At 33.3% G+C, this 7,868-nt stretch overlaps 1 pseudogene; it reads right to left on the reverse strand.

Moving 5' to 3' along the window:
- Positions 1-7,301: 7,301 nt before the first annotated feature.
- LOC141520977 (large ribosomal subunit protein eL34-like) lies at positions 7,302-7,642 on the reverse strand (annotated as a pseudogene).
- Between the last annotated feature and the right edge of the window lie 226 nt (positions 7,643-7,868).

Raw genomic sequence — 7,868 nt, forward strand, 5'->3', positions numbered from 1 at the left:
GTTGTACTATCTGTAATAATATTGGAATGCTAGGCAGTTTAGCTCTAGGAAAGACTTCAATTTAAATAGATGCAATTTAGTTTCTCATAGACTGTCCAGATTTCCCAGGTATAGTAATGAAGTCAGCACAAAAGTGCTGTAGACCTTCAATTTGTTGTCAGTCTAACACCTCTTCTTTCTCACACTTTCTTTCAGTGTCTCTGAATCCTGAGCTAGCTCTGGCAATGTGAGTGTCAACCTCATTGTCAATGTGTACCACCTTGGAAAGGACACTGCCAAAGTAAGGGAACCTATCCACAGTACTCAAAACTTCTCCATTTGCTGTAATCAATAATTCCACATATGGATGGTGTGGTGCTGGCTGATGGAGCACCTGTATTTTATTAGTGTTAATTGTTAGATCAAAATTAGCATAAGCAGTAGAGAATTGATCCATACTTTGTTGCATCTCAGCTTCAGCAATTGATTGAGTATACAATCATCTGCAAATAGATCATACCCTAACACTCCCTCCACTTCTGTCTTGGCTTGTAGCCTTTTCAAGTGGAAAAACTTGCTATCAAGTGTGGTATCTGACCTTGAACTCATGTTAACCTGGATTGAAGGCATTAGTTAAAGTGGCTGAAAATATTATGCTAAAATATGGAAGCAAGGACACATCTTTGTTTTATTCCTTTGTTGAGTGGGAAATATTGAGAGCATCATTCACTAAATAGAACTTGGGTATACATGTTATCATGAAATTGACATACAGTACACTTCTCCAGACAATCAAATTTTGACATAATGTTTCATTAAACCTCACAACTCATAATATCAAAGACCTTAGTCAGATCTCCAAATGTTGTTAACAGAGCTCTGTTCCGTTCCTGGCATTTTTCCTGGAGTTGTTGAGCAGCAAACACTATATCAACTATTCCTCGACCCTTTCTGAAGCCATACTAGCTCTCAGGGTGGTGACTATCTTCTGGGTGAAGGATCATCTTGAGAAGGACTCTGGCAAGAATCTTGCCAGCAATAGAGTGGGCTGCAGTGACAGGGAATGCCATGAAACTAGGTAGCTTTTGCAAACAAAACTAATCTGGTCAATATTTTTGGATGTCTACCAAAAGGAATGAATGGAAGGCCCATGACAATGAAATTGACACTTCCAGTGGCACCATCATCAGTGCCTATGTTCCACCATGATGAATGCTGATGAAGTTTAAGAAAAAGCTTATGAAGCCTGGAGACATTTATCATCAATGTAGCAAAAGAGGAAAAGCTTATAATTCTGTTTGACTTTAATACTAGAGTAGGCTTAGGTTACCAGACAGGGCAGGGAGTCCTTGGGAGGAATGCAGTTAGAAAAAGCAGCAGCAATACTACTGAATACTGGCACATCTCAAGACCTTCTCATCATAAACACTGTCTTCCATTTACCTAAACACAATAAAATTTCCTGGATGCAGCCTTGTAGCAAACATTGGCATCTATTCACCTATGTGATTGTAAGTAGACAAAAAAGATAGGATGTGAGAATGACCAAGGCAATATGTGATGCAGAGTGCTGGACTGATCTCAGACTCATCCTCTTTAAGTTAAACATTCATATTCAACCAAAGCAATGACCCCAAGGCAAAATGAATACTAGAAGAATTAATGTCAAGGGATTTAAACATTTCTCTGAGTGGGAACAGTTTGTTGCTAATTTGGAGGGAAAACTGAACCAACACACAATTGTTAACGATGGGGCAGCTTTCAGAAATCTGGTGTACAGTGCTGTATTTGATCATTTGAGCTAGAACCCTCACAAACAAGACTGGTTTGAGGAGAACACAGGATTTGCCAGCAGGATAGTTCATCCATTTCTAAGCAGATAGCATTTAATTCCAAAAAAAGTAAAGTCCAAGCAAAGCTTAGAGAGATTCAAGACTCTTGGATCAGTAAGTAGGCAGATGAAATTCAATTTTATACAGATAGTAACCAAAATGCATTTATAATGCCTTGAAAGGTATTTATAGACCAAAGACATATAGTGCATCTCAACTACTCATTGTTGATGGATCTACATTTATTAATGATAGGGACATCTTTTGAGAGGGATGGGCTGAACACTTCAATAATGTTCTTAGTAGACCATCATCAGTCAATGCAGAAGCCATTGATCATTTACCTCAAGTTGAAGTCAATTAGCCCCTGACTGAAGTTCCAATGAAGAAGAGGTTTTGAATGCCATTAGTCTCCTTTCAAGTGGCAAAGCACCTGGTACCGATTCTATTCCAGATGAGATCTAGAAGGTGGGGGTCCTTTGCTCATCCAAAAACTTACTGAAATTTTCCAGGTTATATGGCAAAAAGAGGTTATTCACCAATAATTGAAGATAGAATCCTCTATCGTCTGTCTCTACAAAGGTAAATGGAATAGATTGTCCTATGGCAATCACAGGGGTATTTCTCTTTTTCATTTTTGTATACTATGATAAGAGAGGAACATTTTTATGATCTCTTTGGGAAACATCCTAGTATTGCAATATCAAAAGGTATACAAGGGCAGCTAGGTAGTGCATTGGATAGAGCACCAGCCCTGGAGTCAGGAGTACCTGAGTTCAAATCCGGCCTCAGACACTTAATAGTTACCAAGCTGTATGGCCTTGGGCAAGCCACTTAACCCCATTACCTTGCAAAAAATAGATATACACAATTTTGTTGCCCTTTGAACATAGTTCCAAAATGATCTTCAGAATGGTTGGATAAATATATAATTAGTGTCCCATGTTTCCCACATCTCCTCCAACATTGATCATTTTCTTTTGTAATTTTAATTAAACTGATGGATGAGAGGTGATAGCTCAGAGTTTTAATTTGCATTTCTCTAATCAATAATGATTTAGAGCATTTTATGACTATAGATAGCTTGAATTTCCTCATTTGAAAGCTACCTATTCATTTCACTTGACCAATTATCAATTGCAGAATGATTTGTACTCTTATACTTTGACAGTTTACTAAATATTTTAGAAATGAATCCATTATCAGAAACACTAGCCATGAAAATTTTTTCTCAGCTGTCTACATTCCTTCTAACATTAGCTGCATTGACTTTATTTATGAAAAATCTTTTTAATTTAAGGTAATCAAAATTATCTATTTTTAAAATAATGTTGTCTATCTCTTGTTTGATCATAAATTTCATCCCTATCCATAGATCTGATAAACAATTCCTGCTCTCCTAATTGGCTTATGGTATCAGTTATGGTATCTCAATCTTGTTCCCATTTTGAACTTATTTTGGCAAAGAGAAAGAGATATTGGTATATGTCCAGTTTCTAGCAAAAGTTTGATTCTTTTTGTTTATCAAACAAGAGATTACTATAGTCATTTACTACATAATCTGTTTGGACCTAATCTATTCCACTCATCCACCATTGTATTTCTTATGCAGACAGTTTTATTTACTGCCACATTATAATATTAGTTTTTGATCTGATATGAAGAGTCCACATTCATTTCCAGTTTTTTTCCATTAATATCTACATTCTTGATATTCTTGACTTTTTGTTTCTGCATGTGAATTTTTAACTAATTTTTCTAGATTTATAAAATAATTTTTGGTAGTTTGATTGGCATGGAACTGAATAAGTAATTCAATTTGAATAGAATTGTCATTTTGTTATATTAGCTTGATTTATCCATGAGCAACTGAGAGTTTTCCAGTTATTTAGATTTGACTTTATGTGAAAAGTGTTTTGTGCTTGGGTTTAAATAATTTCTAGTTTTGTCTTGGATGATAGATTTTCAAGTATTTTATGCCTACGGTTACTTTAAATGAAATTTCTCTATTTCTTGCAGCTGAGCTTTGCGAAAATGTGGAAAATTTATGTGATGTTATTTTCTATCCTGTGACTTTGTTAATGCTGTTAATTTTTTCAGGTAGTTATAAGTTAATTTTGTAGGGTTCTCTAAGTATATCATCATCTCATCATATCACCAAAGAATAAGTTTTGTTTTCTCATTTGCCTATTCTAATTCCTTCAATTTTTTTTCTTCTCTTCTTGCTAAAGTTTGCATTTCTAATACAATATTGAATAATAGTAGTGATGATGGTCATCCTTGATTCATCTCTGATCTTATTGGGAATGCTTCTAGCTGATCTTCATTATATATAATACTTATTGATGACTTTGAAATATGCTGCTGGTCATTTTACAGAAAACTCCATTTATTTCTGTGCTTTCTAGTGTTTTTTTTGACAGAAATAATTGCTGCATTTTATCAAAAGCTTTTGTCAGCATCTATTGAAATAAAATTATTGATTTCTCTTTTCTGATGTAATCAATTATGCTGATAGCTTACCATAATACTACATTACTGGTTCATATCCTACTGACCATAGTGTATTATCCTAGTACTAACTTACTGTAATTGCTTTGATAATATTTCATTTAATTTTTTGTATTATTCAATAGGGGAATTGGTCGATAATTTTCTTTCTCTGCTTTGACTCTTCCTAATTTAGGTATCAGCTATATATTGATATCTTAGAAAAAATTTGGCAGAACTCAACCAATTTTTTTTCCTAATAGGTTATCTAGAATTATATTCAATTGCTCTTTTAATATTTGGTAGAATTCACTTGTCAAACTCTCTGACACCAGAGATTTTTTTCTTTTGCTAATTAATGATAGTTTATTCAATTTCTTTTCCTCAAATGGGATTATTTAAGTATGTAATCCCTCTTCTTTTAATCTGGGCAATTTATATTTTTGCAAATATTCATCCATTTCACTTACAATAGAATTTGTCTGCATACAATTGGGTAAAATAGCTCCAAATTGTTAGTTTCCTCTTCATTGGTGGTGAATTCACCTTTTTAATTTTTGATAATCATAATTTGCCTTTTCTTTCTTTTTAAATCAAATTGACTAAAGAATTATTTATTTTATTTGATTTTTCTTAAAGCTATCAGTTTTATTTATTAATTCAATAATTTTCTTACTTTCAATTGTATTAGACTCTCCTTTGATTTCCAGAATTTCTAACTTGTTATTTAATTGAGGATTTTTAATTTGTTCTTTTTTAATTTTTTCATTGCTTGCCCAATTCATTAATCTCTTTTTCTATTTTATTGATGTAAGCAATTACAGATATAAAATTTCCCATAATAACTAGAAATTAAAGATATTGTTTTGGATGAAATCATTAATTATTCCTCTGATTTGTTATTTGATTCACTCATACATTTATAATTGGTTATGAGTATTTAGTTAGTTTTGAGTCTGTCTTTCCATGACCCTTTATTGCATGTGACTTTCACTGCATCATGTTCTGAAAATAATGCATTTAAATTTTCTGCCTTTCTGCATCAGATTGTGAGATATTTATGCCTAAATGTAAGGTCATTTTTTGTGTAGGTGCCATGTATTGCTGAAAAAAAGGCATATTCCTGTCTCTCCCCAATCAATTTAATTCAGAGATATATCATATCTAACTTTTCAAAAATTCTATTCATCTCCTTGACTTTTTTTCTTCTTTATTTTTTGGTTGGATTTGTCTAATTTTGAGAGAGGGAGATTGAAGTCCCTTACTCTTATAGTTTTGCTGTCTGTGTCTTCCTGTAAGTCTTTTAGTTTCTCCTCTAAGAATTTTGATGCTTTAATCCTGTTGTTAACAAATATATATAGGCAATGATAATTTTAATGGATATTACTGCATAAATTATGGTACATTTTAGGAAGATTAGTTTCCTTTTTATATGTTGTAATTAGATCTGTTTTTGTTTTTGCTTTGTTTGAGATCAGGATTAGTACTCCTGCTTTTTTAACTTCAACTGAAGCATAATATATTCTTCTCCAACTTTTTTACCTTTTCTCTATGTGAATCTCTGCTTTAAATGTGTTTCTTTTAAACAACATATTACAGGATTCTGCTAAATATTTAATCCACTTTACTACCCACTTCCTTTTTATGAGAGTTAATCCCAATCACATTAATAGTTATGATTACTAATGGTATATTACTCTACCTCTTATCATCCTTTCATTTGAAATTTTCTTTCTCCTATCTTTCCTCATCTGTGTTTTCCTTCTGACCACCACCTCCTCAATCTGACCTACCTTCTATCAGCTCCTCCCTTTTCTCTCCCCATTTCCCTTTCCCCTTTTATTCTTTCTCTTCTTTCTTCCCTTCCTTTTATCAGCCCCTTCTTCTCTTCTCCTTCTTTGCCTCCTAATTTCCCTTAGGGTAAGATAAATTTCTAAACCTAACTGGGTGTATTTATTATTTCCTCTACACCAAATCCAAAGAAAAATAATTCAAGCAATTTTTTCCCCTTCTCTTCTTTCCCTCTAATGTAATAAGTCCTTTTAACCTTTTCATATGATATAATTCATCCTATTCTGCCTTCACCTTCCTTCTGTCTCAGTATAATCTCTTTTTTTAAATGTCTTAATATTTTTTATATCATCCCATCAAAATGATATAATACCCATAACTTCTATCTAAATTCAAGAGTTATCAAGAGTTATAAGTATCATTCTTTCATGCAAAAATCACAGGAGTTTAATTTTATTGAACAACATTATTTTTCTTTTCCCCATTTATCTTTTTTTGTATTACTTGAGTCTCATGTTAAACTCTAATCAAGAAAATTTGAACATTACCTATTTCATTAAATATACATCTTTCCCCTAAAAGAACATGCTAAATGTTGTTGGATATTTGATTCCTGCTCCTTTGTCCTCCCAGAATATCATATTCCAGGTCCTTTGATCATTTAATGTTAATGCTGACAAGTCTTGCTTAATCCTGACTGTGATTCCTAGGTATGATATTGGTTTTTTTTCTGGCTGCTTGCAGTACTTTAATCTCAACTTTATCATTCTTAAATTTGACTACAATATTCCTTCACATTTTCAGTTTATGATCCCTTTTAGGATGTGATCAATGGATCCTTTCAATGACTATTTTGCACTCTGATTCTATCATGTCGTTGTAGATTTTCCTTAATGATTTCTTGAAAGATGTCATCCAGGTTCTTCTTCTTTTTTTAATCAGTTCTCTCAGGTAGTCCAATAATTCTTAAATGATCTGTCCTGGATTTGTTTTCCAAGTCAGTCATTTTTCAGTGAATAATATTTTCTTATTTTTTTCATTTTTTTCAAAATTTTGCTTTACTGATTCTGATATCTCATGGAGATATTAACTTCGACTTGCCCAATTCCATTTAGCAATGAAAAATATTTACTACAATTAACTTTTGTACCTCCTTTTACATTCTACTTTTCATATTTTAATTTTCTTTTTTATTAAAAAAAATCCTTTTTATTTACTCTTTTGACTCTGTGCTTGTGCCTTCAACACCTTCACAACAATTTTCTGCTCCTCAATCAGGAAAGCACACTTGATACTGTCACAGACACATTTAGTGCACATGGAGCCAGCATAAGCCCTGCTGTCTTTGATACCCTGATAAAAACTTTAGGTCTCACTGCACAAACACCTTGAAGTTTTCCTGGGCACATACCACAGGTTGATTTTGATGCTTTTCCAACTTTCGTTGTGAAAAGGTAAACAATTCTGTTACCTGGGGTCTGTGACAGTTGAATTTTGTTGGAAGCTCTATTGTGGGAAAACCTACAACAATATGTCAGGCATTGAACCATTTTTAATACCTTATCAGGTTCTTTACCACAAGAAGGAAGAGAAAGTGTGTCTACATTGTTTTAAGGTTTTTGGAAGGCAAATGGGGTTAAGTGGCTTGACCAAGGCCACACAGCTAGGTAATTATTAAGTGTCTGAGCCCGTATTTGAGCCCAGGTACTCCTGACTCCAGGGCCAGTACTTTATCCACTGTGCCCTAGCTGCCCCTACATTCTATTTTTGAAGGAG

This window comes from Macrotis lagotis, chromosome 1, assembly GCF_037893015.1.
Source record: "Macrotis lagotis isolate mMagLag1 chromosome 1, bilby.v1.9.chrom.fasta, whole genome shotgun sequence".
In the NCBI taxonomy this organism is placed as follows: Eukaryota; Metazoa; Chordata; class Mammalia; order Peramelemorphia; family Peramelidae; genus Macrotis; species Macrotis lagotis.